The sequence below is a fragment of the Oryx dammah genome, unplaced genomic scaffold, assembly GCF_014754425.2.
Source record: "Oryx dammah isolate SB20612 unplaced genomic scaffold, SCBI_Odam_1.1 HiC_scaffold_10, whole genome shotgun sequence".
Taxonomy (NCBI): domain Eukaryota; kingdom Metazoa; phylum Chordata; class Mammalia; order Artiodactyla; family Bovidae; genus Oryx; species Oryx dammah.
This window is the reverse complement of record NW_024070194.1, coordinates 58,684,474-58,709,548: the sequence shown is the minus strand read 5'-3', so window position 1 is coordinate 58,709,548 and position 25,075 is coordinate 58,684,474.

Below are 25,075 nucleotides of genomic sequence, written 5' to 3'. Positions count from 1 at the left end.
CTGCCTCAGATCTGTGTTGAGCACATGATGATAGGAAGCACAGAGAAGTTAAGTCACAAAGGATCCCAGTGTTCCAGTGTCTCTGCTTGGCCACTCTGCTATGCTGCCTCTTGCTGGGAGCTCTCTAAACAGAATGCCTGACCCCTTCTCTTGCTTCCCATGACCTCTGTTGTAGCTCTTTTTATATTGCGCAAAGAGTGAAATGAATGTTTCTCTTCTCTGACAAAGAGGGAGCATATTGAAGGCAGGGACCGCATGTTGTTCATTTTCATAGCTCCGGTGCTGGGGGCATGATAGATGCAGAATAAGTGAGTGAAGGAGAGAATGAACATGAATGAATGACTGGCTGAGGGACTAAGAAAATGAACTGGTAGAAGTGGGATGGAGCTTTCTGTCACCTTATGCAGGCAGCACTGTTTCTAGGCCAGAGAGTCCCTGAACTGCATTATAATTTAGGCCAGTGAAATTTCTAGCTTTGCCATCATATGATTTAAAAATTTCCATTAATTTTTCAATGTGTTCTAATCAAATAATACTTTTCTCAGTTAAACAGATGATGAAGCTCCTGCACTGGCAGGTATTATGCTCTTTAAACACGGTTGCTTGGTTGTCACCAAGGACATTTCTGCATCTGATATTGATTTAAATATTCAATTATGAATGTGATGAAGACAGCTTTATTTATAGGTAATGAGGATTGTATTGGCTGAAGAAACCAGCTCTGAGAAAAATATGGTGTATTCTTGTTAATCTGATGTGGGTAAACTAGCTTCCTTAATCAGCATTCACAAGGCTTTTCGTTCTGCACTGATATGAAATTGAAAAATATTGGGTGCTATGATTTTACTGTATTTTAGTGTCAAGTAGTGAGGGTATTTGTGAAAAATTCATTATGTTTTGCAGATGATTCAAGTCATGTTGAACTTTTACTCAAATATATATTTACACAGCTATGCCTTGATTTTTGAAAAATTTGTTGTATAAGATTCCAATTGCAGAATATATATAATACGAAGTCCGTTACAAAAGAACCATCAGGTAGTTCATCCGATGTCTGTGGAATGGGTGTCATGAGTCTAGGGGACTGGGTCACCATCCACCCTTCTCATTCTCAAAGGTTCTGATCAATAAAGCAAACCAACCAAGCAAGATTGCTAGCCAGATGGAGCATACAGTGATTTTGCTTGTCTATAGAATCTTCAGTGCAGAGTTTTGTGAAATCTATATTAAAATATATGCTTTAGGCTTATCCAAAGTGGAACTTTTTACTCCTACTCTTTATCTAGGATTGGGCTCCACAAACTCAGGTATGCTTGAATATGGATGAGGCTGGAGGCAGCTTCCCGAAAGTGTCATAAGCGGAATAATGGCCACCGTCCCCCAAACTGTCTGCATCCTAATTCCCCTAAGCTGTGACTGTTTTAATGTTGTGTTGCTTTAAGCCACTCCATCTATGGAATTTGTTACAGCAGCAGTAGGAAACAAATACTGAGGGTTTGGGGACCTGCTCAGATGTGTTTACCAATGGGAAACAAGAAACAAAGGAGAGCCCTTTGGGTCCCATCCCAGAAAATGAAAGATGAATTAGTCCTATCTGCTAGTAAACCATTGTCCAGTTAGTGGCAAACGTCAGCAGACCAACCAACCACCCCTTCTCTTCTAGAAAAGAGTGAGTGAGGGAAAAGAGAAGCTGATTAAGGTGTCTCGGTGGGGAGAAGTTTAACACCAAGGATCAGAGACCTACACAGCTCTGGGGAGGTAAGAGAGCCAAGCACAGGGTGACCAGCCTTAGGAACTCCAGAAGCAGGAATCTCAGAAAGGCGCTATGTCTACAGGACATTCCTTACTTCTGCTGTCTGCCTGATACCTGTGAGCCTGCCTGCAGCCACCATCAAAACTAAACAAAACAAACTTTCTGCACATTTCCTGAGTTATTATATAAAATGTTAAAGCCCCCTACCAAATGGAAGATATTAACTACTTAATGACCATGAGCACATAGCACCCCAGGGCTCCTGGAGCCTAAGGACTGATAATGTTAACCTCTGTGATAATGCCCCATTCCTTCACCATCAGCCAGTCAGAGAATGGTGCATGAGCTGAGCACATACCCTTCAATCCCCTTCCTTACCTGGCTTTTCAAAATGCTTTACTGAAACCCTTTGGGGAGCTTGAGTTTTTTGGGCCATGAGCTGCCCAGGCTTCTTTCATGGCCCTACAATAAACCTTTCTCTGCTCAAAAACAAGCAGATGGAAAACTCACTTCCAAATCTCACAGGAGGCCCTCTCACTGCTGAACTCTCTCAGAGGAGCTCTGCAGGCCAGGGAGAAATGTAGTTTCAGGACCTTACGTGGGTATCGAAGAGGAAACGGCACAAATTTTGCTTCTCACTAGTTTGAGGGAAGAACATGGGAAGACGAGCATACACGTTTTTCCCTATGACCCCCGGTCCCTTTGTTCTCTTGACCTTGGGACTGTAGCCTCCCTTATGGGCCCAGTCAGTGAACACACTGGCAGACTCTTTAAGAGACTGCATAGATGTACAGTGAAGTTGGTGCTCAAGAGATCAGAGATGGATGTGGAATTGCATATTAATGGATAAGTTTGAAATGATTATGTTATTATTTAACTACAATTTACCAGATATCTGTTTTGAACCTACATTATTTCAAGGACATTTTTCTTTGAAGCTTTTAACAAATAATTTAAGCCAAATTAATATTCATCACAAATGTCAGAAATAGTTGAATTTTATTTTCATAGGGCCTTTGAACTTCTGTGTTTACTGAGAGAGATAAAATGTTATCACGCTGTGATTTCTACTTTTTAAATTTGATAAAGTTGTGCAGGTAATTGTTATCTAATTATTAATAGTTATAAATACCATTTAATTAAATAATGCAGGAATAAACTCAGCATGCCTCATTTGTTATTGCTCTCAATCAAGAGTTTGCAGAAGATTTTCATGTTACCTGTTAGTTCAGTCTTTAATTGCCTTTTAGGAGTACAAAATTGCTTCAGTTCTGCCAAAAGCAGCAAAGAGGTTGGAGTGGTTAGGGTGGCATGTGGTAGCCAGGTATTTGGCTCTGTATGTAATCTCAGAGTATGAAGGTAGGAAACAGCCAAAGTTAACAACACGGGATCAGTAGGTATCTCTGTAAATTGAGTGAAGAGGGAATCAGGAAAAGCCAAAGTTTCTAACCATGAGCCAAGGGTTTGAAAAATAGAGAGGGATGTGTCATGGATTAATTGAGGCAGCATAGAAGTTGGGAGCAAGTTGCTAGAGCATCACTGAATGTTTGAACAGTTTGAACAGCTTTGGGCTGTTCTAGTACCTGGGAAGACTTTTGTTTTTTTTTTTTTTTTTGGTTGGCTGCACCATGGGGCATGTGGGAGCCTAGTTCCTCAACCAGGGATCAAACTTAACCACTGGACCACCAAGGAAGTCCCCTGAGGTGGCTTTTGTGAGCCCATCCAGGACATGTTCTGGTTCATAAACCTGTGTTCATTTGGCTCTTTGCCTCTAGGTTGTCATGCTGAGTATTTCTCAGTTTCTAAGACCTCAAGGTCATTATCAAGAGCTGTTGGTTTCTGTTTATAGTCACCAATCATTTCAGCATTATTTTATCATTTGCAGTTTTGTTTTTGTACTTTCAACAGATTAGTCTGACTCCTGTCCAGGCAGATTACCATGGAACAGAACGTATGTTTAAATACTTGTTGTTTTTCAGTCGCTAAGTCGTGTCCAACTCTTTGCGACCCCATGAACTGCAGGGCTAAATACTGTTCTTCTGTAAAAATGCATCAGTCAGCAAGCCTTTTAAAGTCCTTTGCATGTTTGCCAGCCTCATAGGAATGACAGTTTCAATGGTAGTGACCATTGTGTAGATCATATTTTCAGTTAATATTTTGCACTTATGTAGTCCCCTTGCTTTTTTTTTTTTTCTCTCTTTCTTTTTTGGCTGGACTACCTGGCTTGCTGGGATCTTAGTTCCTGGACCAGGGATTGAGCCTGGACCCAGCAGTGAAAGCACTGAGTCTTACCCACTGGACCACTGGGGAAGTCCCTATACATTCCCATTTTTAAGGTTCTGTCTGATTTCTTTCTAGTAATCTGTGTTGATTTGCATGGTGATATTATTATCATTGTTATTATTAGTAGTTATTCTTTCACAAGACACCCACTAAAACTCTTTAGTATTTCTCATAAAGTTTGGCTTTAATCCCTACTAGAATATGAGATATGTGATGTGATTCTGGAGTTGAAGACATTCTAAAACTAGTCAATTTAGTTTACTCTATTCCTCAGCAAAATTAGTGCTTCATGGTCTCCTATTTCTGGGTACCTCTAGGCAATTTTATTTATATCCTTGACTTCAAACCCACTCTCAAGTCTGTTCAGCTCAGAACTCTCTGAGTTCAGCTTGGTGCTCTGTGATGATCTCGAGGAGTGGGATGGGGTATGAGGTGGCAGGGAGGTTCAAGAGGGAGGGGGTATATGTATTCTTATAGTTGATTCATGTTGTTCTACAGCAGAAACTAACACAACTTTGTAAAGCAATTATCCTTCAATCTAAAAACTATCCTATGAAAAATCATTATAGAGAAGAATATTAAGAAAAGAATGTATATATATATGTGTGTGTGTGTAATCAAATCACTTTGCTGTACAACAGGAATTAAGAACACTGTAAATCAACTACAATAAAAAAAAAGAATTCCTTCTGAATGCAGACTTGCATCTATGCTGATTTTTAGGTACCCGGCCCTGCTGTTTCACGCTAGTGGTAAAGAACCTGCTTACCAATGCAGGAGACCTAAGAGATGGAGGTTCGATTCCTGGGTCAGGGAAAATCCCCTGGAGGGGCAACCTATTCCAGTATTCTTGCCTGGAGAATCCCATGGAGAGGAGCCTGGCGGCTACAGTGCATTGGATTGCAAAGAGTTGGACATGACTGAATCGACTTAGCACAGCACAGCGCAGCACCAGCTGTTTCATAGGCACCTCACGCTTAATCCGTACAGTCAGAAATCATCACTTCTCTAGATCTGCTCCCCTTTCTGTATTTCCTAACTCAGAGATTGTCCCAAGCTGTCTGAACTTATCTTTGATTTCTTCTTTAACTTCACCTCCATGTGCAGGACCGTTGCTAAGACCTGTAAATTCAGGATTGGGTGGTCCCTCTTACCCAATAGCTTTTATTGCCTATGCTCCCCAGCACTAGGTACCCACTTTGACTATAACAGTTATTTTTTGTATTACAACTGCTCTTTGCATTACTGTCTCTCCCTTTTGATGGTGGAGGAGACTTTTCATTTTATCCCTTTGGTTGTTGGTTTTTGTTTGGTCTCTTAAGTCATGCCCGGCTCTTCGTGTCCATGTCCATGGACTGTAGCCTGCCAGGCCTTTTTGTCCATGGGATTTCCCAGGCAAGAATACCGAAGTAGGTGCCATTTCCTTCTCCAGGGGATCTTTTCAATGCAGGGATGGAACCCTTGTCTCCTTGATTGGCAGGTGGGTTCTTTACCACTGAGTCACCAGTGAAGCCCCATCCCTTTGGTGGCTAGCCTCAGATTTGTTAAGTCAATGAAGTGAGTGAAAGAGTAACTAAATTGGATGAAAGTACTGTGACCGGATTTTGTCCATATTACTTCCTAAATAATTTATTTTGTTGAGACTGCCACTCCCATTTTATCTTTTCTTTTTTGGTTGGAGGAGGTGAGTGCCATGTCTTCTTACTCTGCCATCTTGATCCCCTTCCTATAGGTCCCCAGATTTCTTGATACAATCACTATTAAAGGATCTGTTTTTAAAAAACAATTATTTTTCCAAAATAATTAACCATTGTTTCAAAATGTTCATTTGAAAAATAGGAGGCTTAGATTCTTATTTTGTTCATTTTAAATTCTATGACTCAGTAGCTTTTAAATTTTTATTATTTTTATAAAAAGACAGTGATTTCATAACAAAAAGATTCCTATTTTATCTTCTTTACTCTTGAGTGTTATGTGACTGCATGATAAAAGTTGTATCAACTTTAGAGTTTCTTCATTGTAGCTGTAAGAGTTTACATTTATTTTCTGACTCACAACATGAAGTTTGAAATATATACCAGAGAGATTTAAAATGAGCATTAAACAGATGACTAACATGTAACTTTGGGAGTTTCCGTGTCAAAACATATATTCACTTTGTCTCATCTACAAGTATTATCTTCTTAAAAATAAGGTAGAACTGATTCCAAAGAAGTAGTCACATTACCCAAATTTCAACAATTAAACTTGCCTGTGGAAGAAAAAGGCAAAGCTTATATGACACCTTAACTTTTACAACACTTCATTTAAAGGATTAATGTCATTACTCAGTTTACCGAAATGACCTTTGAAAGTCAGGATCTTTACCAAAGAAAGGGCTTTGTTTTAAAGAGGAGCACTTTGCCCCAATTTGCAAGTTAATGTTTGTATTTTGGCCTTATTAATGGTGATAAGAAAGCAGAAACTGTGACACAAAAGATACAAATGTGTTTCAATTTTGAAAGACGTTATTGTTCTTTTTATGCCTTAAATAAGCTTTTATGGAAGCATTCTGACTAATGCTGAATATAGGAAACTTATGCTCATATTTCCATTAGATGAGGATATGTCAATAAAGTATATGAACATAGTAGACTCTGTGCACACAAAATGAAACAGAATATGCTCAGGGCATTTGGAAAGCTTCTCCTTATGGAATGGATGAGCAATACCTTTCTTTAAATCCATCCGAAATAAAACTCTGCTTTACAATATAGGGCTTAGTTTGGGATCATTGAATCCCCTTGGTTTGGATTCTTATGCACACATTTAGTAGTAGTTCCAAATAGGTAAGGTCATTTTGTGCTAAGTGCTCCTCGTGCTAAATCAATGCAATTTGGAAACACTTCAGATTATAAAGATTCATTCAGTATATAGAGTCAGGCTTTCTTGCCATTACAGGCTGAACCTGCTTTGTCTTTCCCTGAATACGATGAAAGTGGTTGCACCTTCCCAAGTGTTACATGTACAGCAACTTCTCCATCTGCAGGTGCTCCCCACTCACCCCTCCAGTCTGGTCCAGTATTGAACACACAAGACCGTGTGATTTGATGCTGTAAGTCAATGCGGAAAGCTGGTCTAGTTTACTAAGAGCAGCTTTTTAAGTCTGCATCTATAGTATAAAATTTATTTATATGCACATAACAACAAAGGAACATTTATTTGACTAAACTTATAAAGTGAAGTGACGTGAAAGTCGCCCAGTCATGTCTGACTCTTTGCGACCCCATAGACTTATCCAGTCCATGATATTCTCCAGGCCAGTATAATGGAGTGAGTAGCCTTTCCCTTCTCTAGTGGATCTTCCCGACCCGGGGAAGAACAGGGGTCTCCTGCATTGAAGTCAGATTCTTTATCAACTAAGTTACCAGGGAAACCCAAGTTTTCTTTATTTTTTAAAAAATTTTGGCCACACCATGTGGCACATGGAATCTTAGTTTTCTGAGCGGGGATTGAACCCGAAACCCCTGTCCCCTGCATTGGAAAGCAGAATCTTAACCACTGGACTGCCAGGGAAGCCCCTAAAAGTCTTTTTTGAAAGACAAGCAGATTGTGAATGATAAATTTATAAAGTAGATCCCAGTTTACTACAAAATATTTTTATCTTTGACATCATCCATAATTCTTTCAGGTCTTAATATTTCATTTTTCTCACATTTTTAACTTCTTATATGTAAGAAGTATGTACACGTTTGTGTGTATTTATTTGTCATCATGCACATCTCTGTCATAGTGTATGTTCATGTTTTACTAATCTTAAAGCAACCATATGCACAAACATACATTGTTGTTATTGTTCAGTAGCTAAGTCATGTCTGACTCTTTGTGAACCCAGGGACTGCAGCGCGCCAGGCTTCTCTGTCCTTCACTATCTCCCAGAGTTTGCTCAAACTCATATCCATTGAGTCGGTGATGCCATCCAACCATCTCATCCTCTGTCACCCCTTCTCCTTCTGCCTTCAATCTTTCCTAGCACCAGGGTCTTTTCCAATGAGTCGGCTCTTCACATCAGGTGGCCAAAGTATTGGAGCTTCACCTTTAGCATCAGTCCTTCCAATGAATATTCAGGGTTGATTTCCTTTAGGATTGACTGGTTTGATCTCCTTGCTGTCCAAGGGATTCTCAAGAGCCTTTCCAGCACCACAGTTCAAAAGCACCAATTCTTTGGTGCTCAGCCTTCATGACAAACGTACATTAAACAACCAAATAAACAAAACCATACACAGGAACTAAATTCTCCTTCGATACTAAACCTCCTATCTAGTTTGCCCCTTGTCCTCACAACCTGTCTTTTTAGAAGCATTGCCTGCACTGGTTATCTTTACTTTTTCACCTCATCTTCACTGCTAGGTTGGTAAACTTAAAATGCGTGTTAGTGTTAATAACTACTTGGTTACCTCTGCTGATTCATTATAAAATAAAGTCGCCTGACCTATTCATATATAAATATTTGTTCTAAATTAAGCTCATGGGAGGACACAGTAGCGAAAAAGAGTTGATTTTAATTGGGCACTTACTATGGTCCAGGAAGTGTACTAAACTCTTTACATGAATTATGTTAAGTTATGCTCCACAACCACATGAGGAGGTAAGAAGTTTGTCCAATGATAACTAAGGAAAATGAAGTATGTAAGTTGTGCCCATGGTCTCAAGCATGATAATACAGGTCACCCTCAGATCACCCCAACTTTCTGAATAATTATGGATTTCTGCAAATGTGCCAACTCAGACTAGAGTCCTAGAAACAGAGGTCCACTTGGGAGTGGGATGGCTAAAGAGGCCGATTTCTTTATTCTCATATGATTCCTAATAGATTTTAAGTCAGAGGAAAGATACAAAGTAGAAATAGGGATAAGAGAAAAAGAAAAAGAACCTATGATGAAATTAGTATATAAAACATATGCTGTGAACTCCTCTACCCTTGGAGATGTGGATCAGAAGATCAGATCGGGTTCTGAGCTCACTTGCAGCCAATGCAGAGATAAATAAGTCATCAGTGATGTCATTCACTCTGTCTACAATCTGAAAACAAAACAGCTCTTCAGGAAAAGTGCAGCTTATTCTGATAATGAGATCCAGACCATCATAGCAGTGATCACAGAGAATTACATATAAATCCCCTTAAAATATGTGTTTCTTCTCAAAAAATTTTTCACATGGGTTTTCTGGCTTTCTGGAGCTGTGTTTTAGTGTCTAAAGCCGTTATGATCAGGCTTTTTTTATTGGTTATCCTAAATCTCCAAGCCAGGCTTCAGCAATACGTGAACCGTGAACTTCCAGATGTTCAAGCTGTTTTTAGAAAAGGCAGAGGAACCAGAGATCAAATTGCCAACATCTGCTGGATCATTGAAAAAGCAAGAGAGTTCCAGAAAAACATCTATTTCTGCTTTCTTGACTATGCCAAAGCCTTTGACTGTGTGGATCACAATAAACTGTGGAAAATTCTTAAAGAGATGGGAATACCAGACCACTTGACCTGCCTCTTGAGAAACCTATATGCAGGTCAGGAAGCAACAGTTAGAACTGGACATGGAACAACAGACTGGTTCCAAATAGGAAAAGGAGTACATCAAGGCTGTATATTGTCACCCTGCTTATTTAACTTCTATGCAGAGTACATCATGAGAAACGCTGGACTGGAAGAAGCACAAGCTGGAATCAAGATTGCTGGGAGAAATATCAATAACCTCAGATATGCAGATGACACCACCCTTATGGCAGAAAGTGAAGAGGAACTAAAAAGCCTCTTGATGAAAGTGAAAGAGGAGAGTGAAAAAGTTGGCTTAAAGCTCAACATTCAGAAAACTATGATCATGGCATCTGGTCCCATCACTTCATGGGAAATAGATAAGGAAACAGTGGAAACACTGTCAGACTTTATTTTTTTGGGCTCCATAATCACTGCAGATGGTGATTGCAGCCATGAAATTAAAAGACGCTTACTCCTTGGAAGAAAAGTTATGACCAACCTAGATAGCATATTGAAAAGCAGAGACATTACTTTGCCAACAAAGGCCCATCTAGTCAAGGCAATGGTTTTTCCAGTGGTCATGTATGGATATGAAAGTTGGACTGTGAAGAAAGCTGAGCACCGAAGAATTGATGCTTTTGAACTGTGGTGTTGAAGAAGACTCTTGAGAGTCCCTTGGACTGCAAGGAGATCCAACCAGTCCATTCTAAAGGAGATCAGTCCTGGGTGTTCTTTGGAAGGAATGATGCTAAAGCTGAAACTCCAGTACTTTGGCCACCTCATGCGAAGAGTTGACTCATTGAAAAAGACTCTGATGCTGGGAGGGATTGGGGGCAGGAGGAGAAGGGTTGACAGAGGATGAGATGGCTGGATGGCATTACCGACTCGATGGATGTGAGTTTGGGTGAACTCCGGGAGTTGGCGATGGACAGGGAGGCCTGGCGTGCTGCAATTTATGGGGTCTCAAAGAGTCGGACGCGACTGAGTGACTGAACTGAACTGAACTGAAATCTCGTTTCTTTCCATGTTAGCCTACCATCGAATGATTCAGTAGGGGCAGAATAAATGAGTTTCTTCTCTGTTCCCACCTTATATACCCAATACAAAGTGTCGTGCCAGGAGTTAAAATCAGTGAGTGCCTCTGGTATGGCCCTTCATCTGTTAAATATCTTAGGCCTCTTAAGAACAGTTTTATTTCTCATTTTTCTTTTTCAAACTATTTAAATGTGGTTTACAGTATAGGAGAAATATTCCTAAGAGTCATTTGTGTTTTGTGTCACAGGGAAATGTTTTATGATTCAGGATTTGTCACAACTCTTTTTTCCATGTTTAAATAAGTTTTTACTTGCTTTGTTATTCATCATAAGCTTAAAACAGTTTTTAAATTGCATTATTTTAGTTACTGATAAACCCTTTATCTGGAGAGAAGAGTATGTGGGTGGAAAAGCATCAAGATTGGTCTCATCTGAAATAAATTTATAGAGATGGAAAGTTCCTATCTATACTTTTTTTTTTTAACCAAAATCTGTTTAGTGAAAGAAGATAAATGATAGGGTTTCTTTTTGTTAAAAAGAACTTTATTCTTTACAGTATTTTCTTATAGCAATCTCAAGGTCTGCCTAGATGAGGTAGTTATTTGATAAATAGTTTTGGAGCATAGAGAGAAATATATCAGTAGCCATATAACTTGGAGAGAGAGATACAGACAGAGAGAGGGGGAAGGAAGGAAAGAAAGAAAGACAAGGATTTCCTTCCCTTTCAGAAGTTTATTTAGTTAAATAGAATATGCATGCAAAATGATGCTGTGTTTGTTGGTTCCTCAAAAAACTGAACAAAGAATTACCATATGACCCCACTCCTAGGTATATACCTAAAAGAATTGAAAACAGATATTCCAACAAATACATGTACATACATTCATAGCAGTATTATTCACAATAGGCAAAAGGTAGAAACAGCCCAAATGTCTATCAGTGGATGCATGAATACACAATCATGGGGTATATGTACCATAGAATGTTCAGTTCAGTTCAGTCACTCAGTCGTGTCTGACTCTTTGCGACCCTATGGACTGCAGCATGCCAGGCCTCCCTGTCCATCACCAATTCCCAGAGCTTACTCAAATTCATGTGCATTGAGTCGGTGATGCCGTCCAACCATCTCATCCTCCATCACCCCTTCTCCTCCCTCTTTCAGTCTTTCCCAGCACTATGGTGTTTTCCAATGAGTTGCTTCTTCCCATCAGGTGGCCAAAGTATTGGAGTTTCAGCTTCAGCATCAGTCCTTCCAATGAATATTCAGGACTGATTTCCTTTAGGATAGACTGGTTGGATCTCCTTGCAGTCCAAGGGATTCTCAAGAGTCTTCTCCAACACCACAGTTCAAAAGCATCAATCCTTCAGCGCTCAGCTTTCTTTATAGTCCAACTCTCACATCTGTACATGACTACTGGAAAAACCATAGCTTTGACTAGATGGACCTTTATTGGCAATGTCTCTGCTTTTTAATATGGTGCTTAGGTTGGTCATAGCTTTTCTTCCAAGGAGCAACCGTCTTTTAATTTCTTGGCTGCAGTCACCATCTGCAGTGATTTTAGAGCCCCCCTCAAAATAAAGTCTGTCATTGTTTCCATTGCTTCCCCATCTATTTGTCATGAAGTGATGGGACCAGATGCCATGATCTTAGTTTTTTTGAATGCTGAATTTTAAACCAACTTCTTCACTCTCCTCTTTCACTTTCATCAAGAGGCTGTTTAGTTCTTCACTTTCTGCCATAAGGGGGGTGTCATCTGAGTATCTAAGGTTATTGATATTTCTCCCAGCGATCTTGTTTCCAGCTTGTGTTTCTTCCAGCCCGGCATTTCATATGATGTAGTTTGCATATAAGTTAAATAAGCAGGTGACAATATACAACCTTGACATACTTCTTTCCCAATTTTGAGCCAGTCTGTTGTTCCATGTCCAGTTCTAACTGTTGCTTCCTGACCTGAATACAGACTTCTCAGAAGGCAGGTCAGGTGATCTGGTATTCCTATCTCTTTAAGATTTCCCAGAGTTTGTTGTGGTCCACACAGTCAAAGGCTTTGGCATAGTCAATAAAGCAGAAATAGATGTTTTTCTGGAACTCTGTTGCTTTTTTGATGATCCAACAGATGTTGGCAATTTGATCTCTGATTCCTCTGCCTTTTCTAAACCATAGGTCCATGCCATTTCTGTCCTTCATTGTGCCCATCTTCGCATGAAATGTTCCCTTGATATCTCTAATTTTCTTGAAGAGATCTCTAGTCTTTCCCATTCTATTGTTTTCCTCTATTTCTTTGCATTGATCACTAAAGAATGCTTTCTTATCTCTCCCTGCTATAGCATGTTATTCAGCCATAATAAGGAGTGCAGTGGTGATGTCTGCTACGGCATGGATAAACCTCCAAAATGTAATGGTCAGTGAAAGAAGCCAGACCCCAAAGGTTATGTATTGTATGATTCCATTTAAGTGAAATATTCAAACTAGGTAAATCCACAGAGACCAAATGCAGGCTCGTGGTTGCTAGGGACAGGGGGAAGGATAAACGGGGAGCCACTGTGTAATGGGTGGTAGTGATGGAATGATAGAAATGCTTTGCAACTAGATAGAGGTGGTGGTGGTACTCCATTTTAAATATACTGATGCCATTAAATTATTCACTTTAAAATGGTTAACCTATACTATCTGAATTTCACCTCAATAAATTAAGAAATAGCCCTATTTACATATGATGGAGAAATAAATACGTACATGCCAGATTAAACATTCAAAAAATTCAAAAGGCTTTGCCTCCATGGGGCTTGTGGAGAGATGGGACAGTGTCATAGTATTTTTGTTTTAAACTTTGCAATAGCGTTTAACCTGCTAAACTATGTTTTTTTTTCCTTAATGAAATTAAATTTAAAAAAATTTAAAGTGTTTGCTTACCAAGATTTTATAATAGTATCAGTAAATAATAACGAAATACCTAAATCCTGGAGAAATAAAAAAAATTTTAATTGAAGTATAGTTGATTTGCAATGTTGTGTTAGTTTAAACCCTGGAGCAATGTTGAGTAAAAACCTTTATAATATTGAGGGTTATTTAAAGTAATATCTTTTTTGAAAAGAGTTTGGAGCTGGATTTCAAGGCTAAGTTGACTAGATTAATGAAATGAATGCGGAGGAGGGAAACAACAATCTGAGTAGTGCAGAGGGACTGGACCGAAGCTTCATAGAAAGAACTTCCCCAAAGATACAGTAGAAGATATTTGGAATCCAAAAGTTGGTTACTTCTTCTCCATTTTGCTTTTCACTTGTGTTGAACACTCCCTTTGCTTTCAGTTTTCTGTTTCATTAAACAAACAAACAAACAGAATATTAGAGTTTATCTTGAAACTACTCTAAGAATGCTCTGTTCTCGGATAGGAAAATCCCTCCTAAATTTTATAGATAAAAATTCAATGATGTATATTAACTACATTAAGCCTAGAATTATTCCATGAACCTACACAGGACATCTATATGGAAATGGCTCATGTTCTCTAAAGAAGGAAAAAAAAATCTGTGAGTCTAGGTTTTGCCTAGAAAATTAAAATGAAAAGGTAGGAATCCTACTGATACCTTTTTAACTTATTGAAGACCCTAAGAATACTTTTGGGTTCAGGGCATTAATAATAGCGTCTATGCACCCAATTTTGTATAGGCTTTTGTCTTCTTTAGGTACTGTTTTTTCTAGGCCCATTAAAAAAACCATTTTTAGAATGAAATATTTGAGAACTTCGTAAAACATCTGGGAAATTAGCCAGTTTCCCTGAGAGTGCCCTTGAAAAGTCAGATGGAACTTCCAAAGTGTCTTTGGGAATTCCAAATTGCCATCATCCCATTCTGATCACTCTGCGCAAAAAGTACAACCAGTAGGCACATTGGAAAGTGGGTTAGAGCTTCCTCTCCCCAGGATTATTTTAATTTAATGTCTTAAGAGTTATCAACTTTCACCTGACTGGTTTTGACAAATCCCATGCTTTGCGCAGCGTGTGGGTAAAATAATAGGTAAAGCATTATCATCTGTGGGAGTCAGGGTTACTGTTATAAATAACGTCTTTTATTCCTTTAAAAAATATGGTTAACTGCTGCTATTGCTTTAACTGTTGATATAGGCTATTCTTTTTCAATGTGTACAAAAGTATAAATAAATAAATAATCCATGCTCTTGGTTACCTAAACCAATTCAGACTAAAAGGGGTATAAAAATGTTCTCTGAGTATGTTTACCTTCAGTATAAATACGTTGTTCAGATTTTCCAGAAAAATCTTCCTCATTTAGGAATCAGACTATTTGCCTTCTGATAGAAGAAATTAGCGTAAACCCACCAGTTCAAGAATTTAAAAGAAATAAGCCCTAACACATGTAGTGGGTACTTTTAATAACATTTTGAAATTTTGCTTTTCCTTGAAATCAGGCACAGAGGTTTCCCATATTTTATCTTCTTTTAATATACTTGTTTCTATTCAGATTTACCTTTTATGCTTTAAAAATATTTTTCTGTTACAACTCAAGTATTGATAAACAGATGAATGGATAAATAAAAAGGGGATCTGTCTATCTATATGCAATTAAATATTACTCAGTTTTTGAAAAGAAGGAAATTCTGATACATGCTGCAACATGCATGAACCTTGAGGACATTGTTCTAAGTGAAAGATGCCAGCTACAAAAAACCCCAATACTGTGTGATTCCACTCATATGAGGTACTTAACAGTAGTCAGATTCATACAGACAGAAGTAGAATGGTGGTTGCTGGGAGCTGGGGAGTAAGGGGAGTATGGAGTTAGTGTTCAGTGGGCACAGAGTTTCAGTCGAGGAAGATAAAAATATTCTGGAGCTGCATGGTGATGATGGATGCATAACAGTGTGAATGTACTTAATGCCACAGAACTGTACACTTAAAAATGGCTAAACTCATAAATTTTATGTGAACTTTACCATAATTAAAATTGTCTATATATATATGCATATATATATATATATATGTCATATGTAAATAATGTTAGCACTTTTCCATGAAGCCTACCGTTAGCTCTTGGATTAGGATAAATATTGTCATGCTAAAGTAAAACATTTTGCCAGTATTTTTAAATTAATTATTTAAAAAAATCAAATAATTCTGGGAAAAATCTTTGCTGAATGTATTTAGGTTCTTAAATATGGTCTATGTATAGTCTTAGTTTTCAGGATGAGCCAAACTTTGGAGTAACAGACCACAGTGATGCAATATGCTTTACCTCTGTTTTCTCATTAGATCCCTACAGTGAGGAAATGAAGGCTCCAAGAAACGAAGTGCGTTATTCCAAGTTACCCCATACCAAAGCCAGGAGTTGAGCTTAGTCTGTGTAATAATAAGCTTTGGACTGACTGCCTATAACAGAAATCCCAATGGAAACTGGCATCCACAGGAGATAATATAATTCATATATTCCAGTTCCTGATGGGCAGGTTTGGGGTCATGAATCTTGGGTCTAGCTGTTCCTTCATTCCCCCCTTAATTCTGCCCTACTTGGTGTTGGCCCCATTCTCGGACTGGTGACAGATGGTGAAAAGAATTGTTGAGTGTCACCAGACAGCCTTTGCATTGACTTGAGCACACACCGCATTGGCCTGAATTAGTTCATGTGCCCATTCCTAGGCTGGCCAGTAGAAAATGATGAACTTAAATCATAATTTGGAGTCAAGTGGCTATTTTAGTCTATCTGATTCTTGTGTCCCATGCCACTTTCATAGGACTTTTAATGTTTTCAATCTGTTTCTGAATAGCCATATGCTTCTGTGCTTCCTGCATGATTGTATCTGGCTTATTACAGTTTCTAATGTTTGCTGTGCCTGTAAACTGCTATTTCCAGTTTCTATTAGCATGTTTGCTACCAACAATATGCCCATTCCTCCTCAGATTATTTGATTATCTGCTTCCTAGCTGCTATGACCTGGGAAGATGAAAACATATTACTTTGTTAGGCTTTTATATAAAAATCTAAAGAGAGACTAATAGTAATGGCATGGTTGTCTCTCCTAAGGGGGGAAAAAACAAATGCACAAGCTTTAATGCATGCAACTTGTATCATCCCTTTTCATTGTTCAGATTTATTTTTGTACATTTACTGGTTCTCAAGTTTCTTGATTATTGAGACTGGCTTATGAGTAACTTCTAATTGTGAATATTTGAAGTTATACAGAAGACTATATAGTATGTCTATGTTTCTTAAAGTTATTATGAAATTAATAGAATTTTAGCATTCTTAAGATGCTATCCAAGCTATTTTTCACTGTGATTTTTTGACTTATCAATAGTGGAAGAGAAGGTTGAAAGGTGGACAAGGAGCTGATTGTGGAAGATTTTGATTGCCAGGCTGGATAACATAGCAGATTCTCTCAAGTTTTATCCCTAAGTAACCCTAAAGGTGGAAGAGAATGAAGGCATAATCTCATAATTTGAGGTATGTTCAGTCGTTCAGTCGTGTACGACTTTTTGAAACCCTAAGGACTGTAGCCCACCAGGCTTCTCCTTCCATGGCATTTTCTGAGCAAGAATACTGGAGTGGGTTGCCGTTTCCTTCTCCAGGGGATCTTCCCAACCCAGGGATCGAACCAGCATCTCTTGTGTCTCCTACATTGCAGGCGGATTCTTTTACCTCTGAGCCACCGGCTTCCCTTCATAACTTGGGTGGTGAGCCCTAAATAGTTTCAAAAAGCCCACCAAAATGTATCTCAGCTTTTGTGTTGTGATTTAAAACTTCATGTAAATTTTGCATTCCCCACCATAATGTATGTAATTATTTTAATATGAATTATGCTTTGATTACTTGTCATGAAGTTAATTGATGTGCCAGGAGATATGCCATGTTTATCTGATGACTTTTGCCTTCAGTCTGTCCCACACCCAGGAGGACTTGCATATCTAATCATAACCTTGTGCATATGAAGCTCTCCAAGTTCATACTTCCAAGTACTTGAAGCCATTGGGTCTGCCTCAGTCCTACACCAGAGAGCCTCCCGATACACAGTATTGTGCAAAAGTCTTTTCTTCCAAAGTGCTGTTGACCTCACAGTTTCTTTTCCCTCATATATCTTCAACTATAAAATGTTTCTGGCATTTTTTTCCCCTTTGAAACCAAATTTGGATCTTGCTACCGATTGTCAGCACCCTGGTTCAGCCCATTCTATGGAGTGAGACTGAAATCTGAAGTTTTCTTTCAATTTCATTTTTAATATTTATTTTATTGAAATACAGTTGATTTACAAAGTTGTGTTAGTTTCTGGTTTACAGCCAAATAATTCAGTTTTTCTGCAATATATATAATAGTTTGCATCTGCTAATCTCAAACTCCCAATCCATCCCTCCACCCACACTCTCCCTTGGCAACCACAAGTCTGTTCGGTATGTCTATGAGTCTGTTTCTGTTTCATAAATAAGTTCATTTGTGTCATATTTTAGATTACGCATAGACATGATATCATATGCTATTTGTCTTTCTGTTTCTGACTTACGACACTTAGTAGGATAATCTCTAGTTCCATCTACGTTGCTACAAATGGCATTATTTCACTCTTTTTTTATGGCTAAGTAGTATTCCATTGTAGATATGTACCATGTTCATTATCCATTTTTCAGTCCGTGGACATTTAAGTTGTTTCCATGTCTTAGCTATTACAGTGTGGCTATGAACATAGCAGGGACATGTATGTTTTTCAGATTATAGTTTTGTCTGAATATACACCGAGGAGTGGGATTGTTGGATCATATGGCAATTCTGTTTTTAGTTTTTTGAGGAGCCTCTGTTGTGAAAACAGAAGGTTTTTATACCTTAGTGTGACTGATACACTAGTCTTTGTGGAAACTTTCCCTGAGAGTGGTCTGTGTAAATGGTTTAAATGGAGAACTGCAGTGTTAGGGGACACCCATTAAAGGCACATGGAAAGCCATTTCGGCAGGAAGGCTGGCATGATTTGATGTTCAATGTAAAGACTACAGAAAGGTCTTGATTCTGTCTTTGTCTCTCTTTAAAGATTGTTGTTTGGGGGAAATGTTGATTCATGTGACATGTTTAGGTATTTTCCTAGGTTTAACTTTATGATTGTAATCATGTTTGGGATCTATGAGAATAAACATAATTAAATGTAACACAGCAAATGAGCTAGTTGCCCTGGTCCTCTTTCTTCCAAGTGGGATAAAATCAGAGCACTGTAGTTAATGGAATAATTAATGTCCACCACTGATTAGAGTGAATTCTTTGGTTTGGAACAATAAATGTCATTCTGCTGACATACAGGACTTGTTTATTCATTGAACTTTTGACTTATGGAAACTAGCATTTTACTGTAATAAACACTTGGTTACATCTGTTATAAATTGAACACAATTGGTTTTTCCAAGAATAGTGTTCCAACTCTAAACCAAAATTATAAGCAGCTGTCTGCTAATAGATAAGCACCCCAACTCCCCACCTTTGTGTCCTGTTGTTTTAAAATGTCTGTGCCCCCAAAATCAAGTTTAAATGGATGTAGTTCCTCATTTGAAAAATGTGCTTTTAGGATTTGGTGTTCTTTGCTCACTCAAAAACAACAACAACAACAACAACAACAAAAACCCAATCTGGAGAAAAAAAGGTTTTTACAAATTTTTTTGTTCACATTATCCTTTTATTTGAATTCAGGCAAATGTTTTCTATATTAATTTAATCCAAAGTTTCAGCTAAATTTAGCTTTCTCTCTCTTTTAAAAATTCTTACAGGGTTTAAATTCATTTTATGTTTTCAAATTGCTTGCTTTCTTTTGTACCAACCTGGTAATGTTCCTAGGATATGGGGGAAGGGAAAACTAATTCGTTTTGAAAAGCTAAGCTTAATATTTGAGCATTAGTTGTTCATTTTCTTGTTGAGTTTCTTAAGTTACAAAAGAAATGTAATTTACATGTGAAAATGTTGGCACAGAGAGAAAAGAGTTACTTGTGGTGTTAGTGTTTGGGCTTCCCTGGTGGCTCAGATGGTAAAGAGTCCGCCTGGGCTGGAGACCTGGGTTAATGAGACTTGTAGTGTAGTCTTATCAACACCACAGGACCACTATTATAATTCTGTGTTACAGCAATCCTCTTTGGGGTTGGTTCCAAGACACCTCAGCTCTCCTATGCTCATACCAAACTCTGCAGATGCTCCCGTCTCTAAAATGAGTAATTCTATTGGTCCTCTGAATTCTCAGTTCCATATCCATGAATTCAGCCAACCAGATCAAAAAAATTTGATCCTCGGTCATGGAGGGCCAGCTGTATTTAATTCTATTCCTTTTCATAGGCGTTAAAAAAAAAACAACTATAGCTGTCATTATGATGTACATGTATCTTTGTATTCTTTTTCATCTAATGTTTATTAACATTTTGTTGTGGTTTTTATATAATCTCTACAACTATCTACTTTAATGCCTAGAAGTATCCCTTTGAGGTGACATATGATGATTTACAATATTTTTTATATTGTTGAACATTACTTTTCACAGTTATAAGTTAAGTACAAAAACAAGGATTTTTCACAATAGGATATCTGGATTAAATACAGTTGACCCTTGAATTCTATTGTTTCTTTGAGGAAAACAATAGAATTGGAATGACTAGAGATCTCTTCAAGAAAACTACAGATACCAAGGGAACATTTCATGCAAGTTCAGTTCAGTTCAGTCGCTCAGTCATGTCCGACTCTGTGACCCTGTGAATCGCAGCACGCCAGGCCTCCCTGTCAATCACCAACTCCCGGAGTGCACTCAGACTCATGTCCATTGAGTCAGTGATGTCATCCAGCCATCTCATCCTCTGTCGTCCCCTTCTCCTCCTGCCCCCAATCCCTCCCAGCATCAGAATCTTTTCCATTGAGTCAACTCTTTGCATGAGGTGGCCAAAGTACTGGAACTTCAGCTTTAGCATCATTCCTTCCAAAGAAATCCCAGGGTTGATCTTCAGAATGGATTGGTTGGATCTCCTTGCAGTCCAAGGGACCCTCAAGAGTCTTCTCCAACACCACAGTTCAAAAGCATCAATTCTTCGGTGCTCAGCCTTCTTCACAGTCCAACTCTCACATCCATACATGACCACAGGAAAAACCATAGCCTTGACTAGACAGACCTTTGTCGGCAAAGTAATATCTCTGGTTTTGAATATGCTATCTAGATTGGTCATAACTTTTCTTCCAAGGAGTAAGCGTCTTTTAATTTCATGGCTGCAATCACCATCTGCAGTGATTTTGGAGCCCCCCAAAATAAAGTCTGACAGTGTTTCCACTGTTTCCTCATCTATTTCCCATGAAGTGATGGGACCAGATGCCATGATCTTCGTTTTCTGGATGTTGAGCTTTAAGCCAACTTTTTCACTCTCCTCTTTCACTTTCATCAAGAGGCTTTTTAGTTCCTCTTCACTTTCTGCCATAAGGGTGCTGTCATCTGCATATCTGAGGTTATTGATATTTCTCCCGGCAATCTTGATTCCAGCTTGTGCTTTCAGGATTTCATGCAAAGATGGGCACAATAAAGGACAAAAATGGTATGGACCTAACGAAAGCAGAAGTTATTAAGAAGAGGTGGCAAGAATACCCAGAAGAACTGCACAAAAAAGAGCTTCACGACCTGGATAATCACGATGGTGTAATCACTCATCTAGAGCCAGACATCCTGGAATGCAAAGTCAAGTGGGCCTTAGGAAGCATCACTATGAGCAAAGCTGGTGAAGGTGATGGAATTCCAGTTGAGTTATTTCAAATCCTAAAAGATGATGCTGTGAAAGTGCTGCACTCAGTATGCCAGCAAATTTGGAAAACTCAGCAGTGGCCACAGGACTGGAAAAGGTCACTTTTCATTTCAACCCCCAAGAAAGGCAATGCCAAATAATGCTCAAACTACTGCACAAATAGAGTCATCTCACATGCTAGTAAACGAATGCTCAAAATTCTCCAAGCCAGGCTTCAACAGTACGTGAACTGTGAACTTCCAGATGTTCAAGCTGGATTTAGAAAAGACAGAGGAATCAGAGATCAAATTGGCAACATCTGTTGGATCATCGAAAAATAAGAGAGTTCCAGAAAAACATCTGTTTCTGCTTTATTTACTATGCCAAAGCCTTTGACTGTGTGGATCACAACAAACTGGAAAATTCTGAAAGAGATGGGAATACCAGACCACCTGACCTGCCTTCTGAGAAATCTGTATTCAGGTTAGGAAGCAACAGTTAGAACTGGACATGAAACAACAGAGTCTTTCCAAATTGGGAAAGGAGTATGTCAAGGCTGTATATTGTCACCCTGCTTATTTAACTTATATGTGGAGTACATCATACGAAATGCCAGGCTGAATGAAGCACAAGCTGGAAACAAGATCGCTGGGAGAAATATCAATAACCTTAGATACCCAGATGACACCCCCCCCCCTTGTGGCAGAAAGTAAAGAACTACAGAGCCTCTTGATGATAGTGAAAGAGGAGAGTGAAGAAGTTGGTTTAAAATTCAGCATTCAAAAAACTAAGATCATGGCATCTGGTCCCATCACTTCATGACAAATAGATGGGGAAGCAATGGAAACAATGACAGACTTTATTTTTTTTGGGGGGCGGGGCTCTAAAATCACTGCAGATGGTGACTGCAGCCAAGAAATTAAAAGACGGTTGCTCCTTGGAAGAAAAGCTGTGACCAACCTAAGCAGCATATTAAAAAGCAAGAGACATTGCTTCGCCAATAAAGGTCCAAGCTATGGTTTTTCCAGTAGTCATATATGGACGTGATAGTTGGACTATAAAGAAAGCTGAGTGCTGAAGAATTGATGCTTTTGAACTGTGGTGTTGGAGAAGACTCTTGAGAGTCCCTTGGACTGCAAGCAGATCCAGCCAGTCCATTCTGAAGGAGATCAGCCCTGGGTGTTCTTTGGAAGGACTGATGCTAAAGCTGACACTCCAATACTTTGACCACCTTATGCGAAGAGTTGACTCATTGGAAAAGACTCTGATGCTGCAAGGGATTGGGGGTAGGAGGAGAAGGGGACGACAGAGGATGAGATGGCTGGATGGCATCACCGACTTGATGGACATGAGTTTGAGTGAACTCTGGGAGATGGTATTGGACAGGGAGACCTGGCGTGCTGTGATTTATGGGGTCGCAAAGAGTCAGACATGACTGAGTGACTGAACTGAGCTGAACTGAACTGAAAATGTTTTGACAGTTCACTTTCCAAAAGTATCCCAGCATGTGCTACTTCCAAGATTTTAAAGTGATACAAATTTAACTACACAAGAGCTGATATTGTATCTTTTTAAAGGTGCTAATTTACTTTAACTGACAATTATTTGATTGTTAGTTAATATCAAGTATTTTTCCATGTTTATTTTCCAGTTGTGTCTTGTCCTTTGTAAATTACCTAACAACTTATCTGCTGCATTTCAAATATTTTCCTTATATATTTGTTTATTACTTAGTACTCTTTGGGCTCCACTGAGGGCTCAGATGGTAAAGAATCCACCTGCAGTGTGGGAGACCTGGGTTCAATCCTTGGGTTGGGAAGATCCCCTGGAGAAGGGAAGGGCTACCCACTTTAGTATTATTGCCTGGGCAATCCCCACAGACAGAGCCTGATGGACTGAATTACTAAGCACATATCCTACTAAGAAGTAGCATTTTTGTTTCTATAATACATGGTAAAATGTATTTTAATCATGTAGCACTTGATAGTGAAGCAGACGTGTAAATTATAACAATAAATCTATATTCTTATATTACCTCCTTAACTAGAACCAGGCCAATTAACTGGAACCCAGCTTAACCAAAACATTAGCACCTAACTTAATATTAGACTCTAACCCAACCAACCCCTTCACTTTTGTGCTCTTCCTAGCTCTCCTTTCTTTGGTAAGCACTAGTCTGATTTGGGGATTTATTATTCTCTTTGAAGTTGTTTTTAAATTTTTATTACATATGTTTGTATTCCTGAGCAACATTTTGATTAACTTTAGTTTAAAATAGTTTTTAAAGATTGTGTCCTACTCTCGGTAAATTGCTCCTTCTGTAGCATGGTATTTCTATGAATCATCTGTGTTGTTGCATTTAGATATAATCCATATTTACCTGGATAAATATTCTGTTGAGAGAATATACCACAATATATTCATCTTGTCCCTCCTTAATGAGCATTTGAAGTTTTTCCAGTTTGTTGTTACTATAAGTAATGCTGTTACTATAAGTAATGCTGTTACGAACGTTGCTGTTGGTGTCTAGTAAGGTACACAGGGATTCTTTAATATGTGTTCCCAAGAACAGAATTATGGGGTTCAATTTTAATGGATATGGCTGCATTGTGTTTTGAAGTGGCATGGCATACCACTTTTTAAACTTTCTCCAGTGTTGTGTAAGAGTTCCTACTGACCTGCAACATTGCCTACACTTCATACTGTGAGGCTCTAAAATTTTTAGAAATCTATGGTGTACTAGTGTTTTTTCCATGCTATCTTTGTGTGAAAGGAAGTTCTTAATATTAAGGAAGTTAAACATTAATCATTTATTTCATTACCTCTTTTTTTAATGGTGTTTCAGTTCTTCCCTACATGATTCCATAATGATGTTCTCCTATATGTTTAAATATTTTAGGTTTTGACTTTTACTTTCAAATTCTTAATTCTTTGTAGTGGTGAGTGTGGTGTGATGTGGAACCTAATTTTATTTTTTCCATGTGAACAGTTGTCTAAATGCCACATATCAAACATCTATCCTTTCTCTTCTGACCTTCAATGCTGCCCTGCTACCCATCACATTTCCATATATGAAAGGCTTCAGGTGATACCTCTATTCTGTTTTGTTCATGTTTCTTCTGAGTCATTGCCACACTATGGTAATTAATTGCTGCAGTTTTATAATAAGTCTTAAGATCTGGCTGTGTAAATATCTTCACTTTTTTCCTACAAGTTTCTTAGCTATTCTTGCTCTTTGTTCTTTCATATACATTTTAGAATCAATATGCCAAGTTCCATAAAAAAACATTTCTAGGATTTTGATTGAACTGCATTTAATTCAAAGATCACTTTGAAAAGAATCGAAATCTTTACAAAATTGAGTATTCTGATCCATGAACATGGCATTTCTTTGTATTAATTTTTCTTTAATGTTTTTCAAGAGTTCTTATAAATGTTTCCATGATTGTCTTACATATCACTTGTTAGATTTATTCCAATTTCATATACTAAAGGGAGACAGTCTCTTAAATTCCACTAGTACTTACTTTAGTGCTTTAAGAGGAGTTTAGTCTCTTGCTTTTCCAATTTTCCTTCCATCACCCCTCCCCTCACCGTGCACAAATTTATCACTCTTGCATCAGTTTCCTCTGATTTAATGAACAAATCTTTTGAGCAAAATGTCCTCTTTTTCAATAAATGTGTGTTTTGTATTCTGTCCTAGGTACTGTAATTGTAATAACTAAAATTATATTCGTTAGAGTACATTATTTTTTAAGTAAAAACCAATATA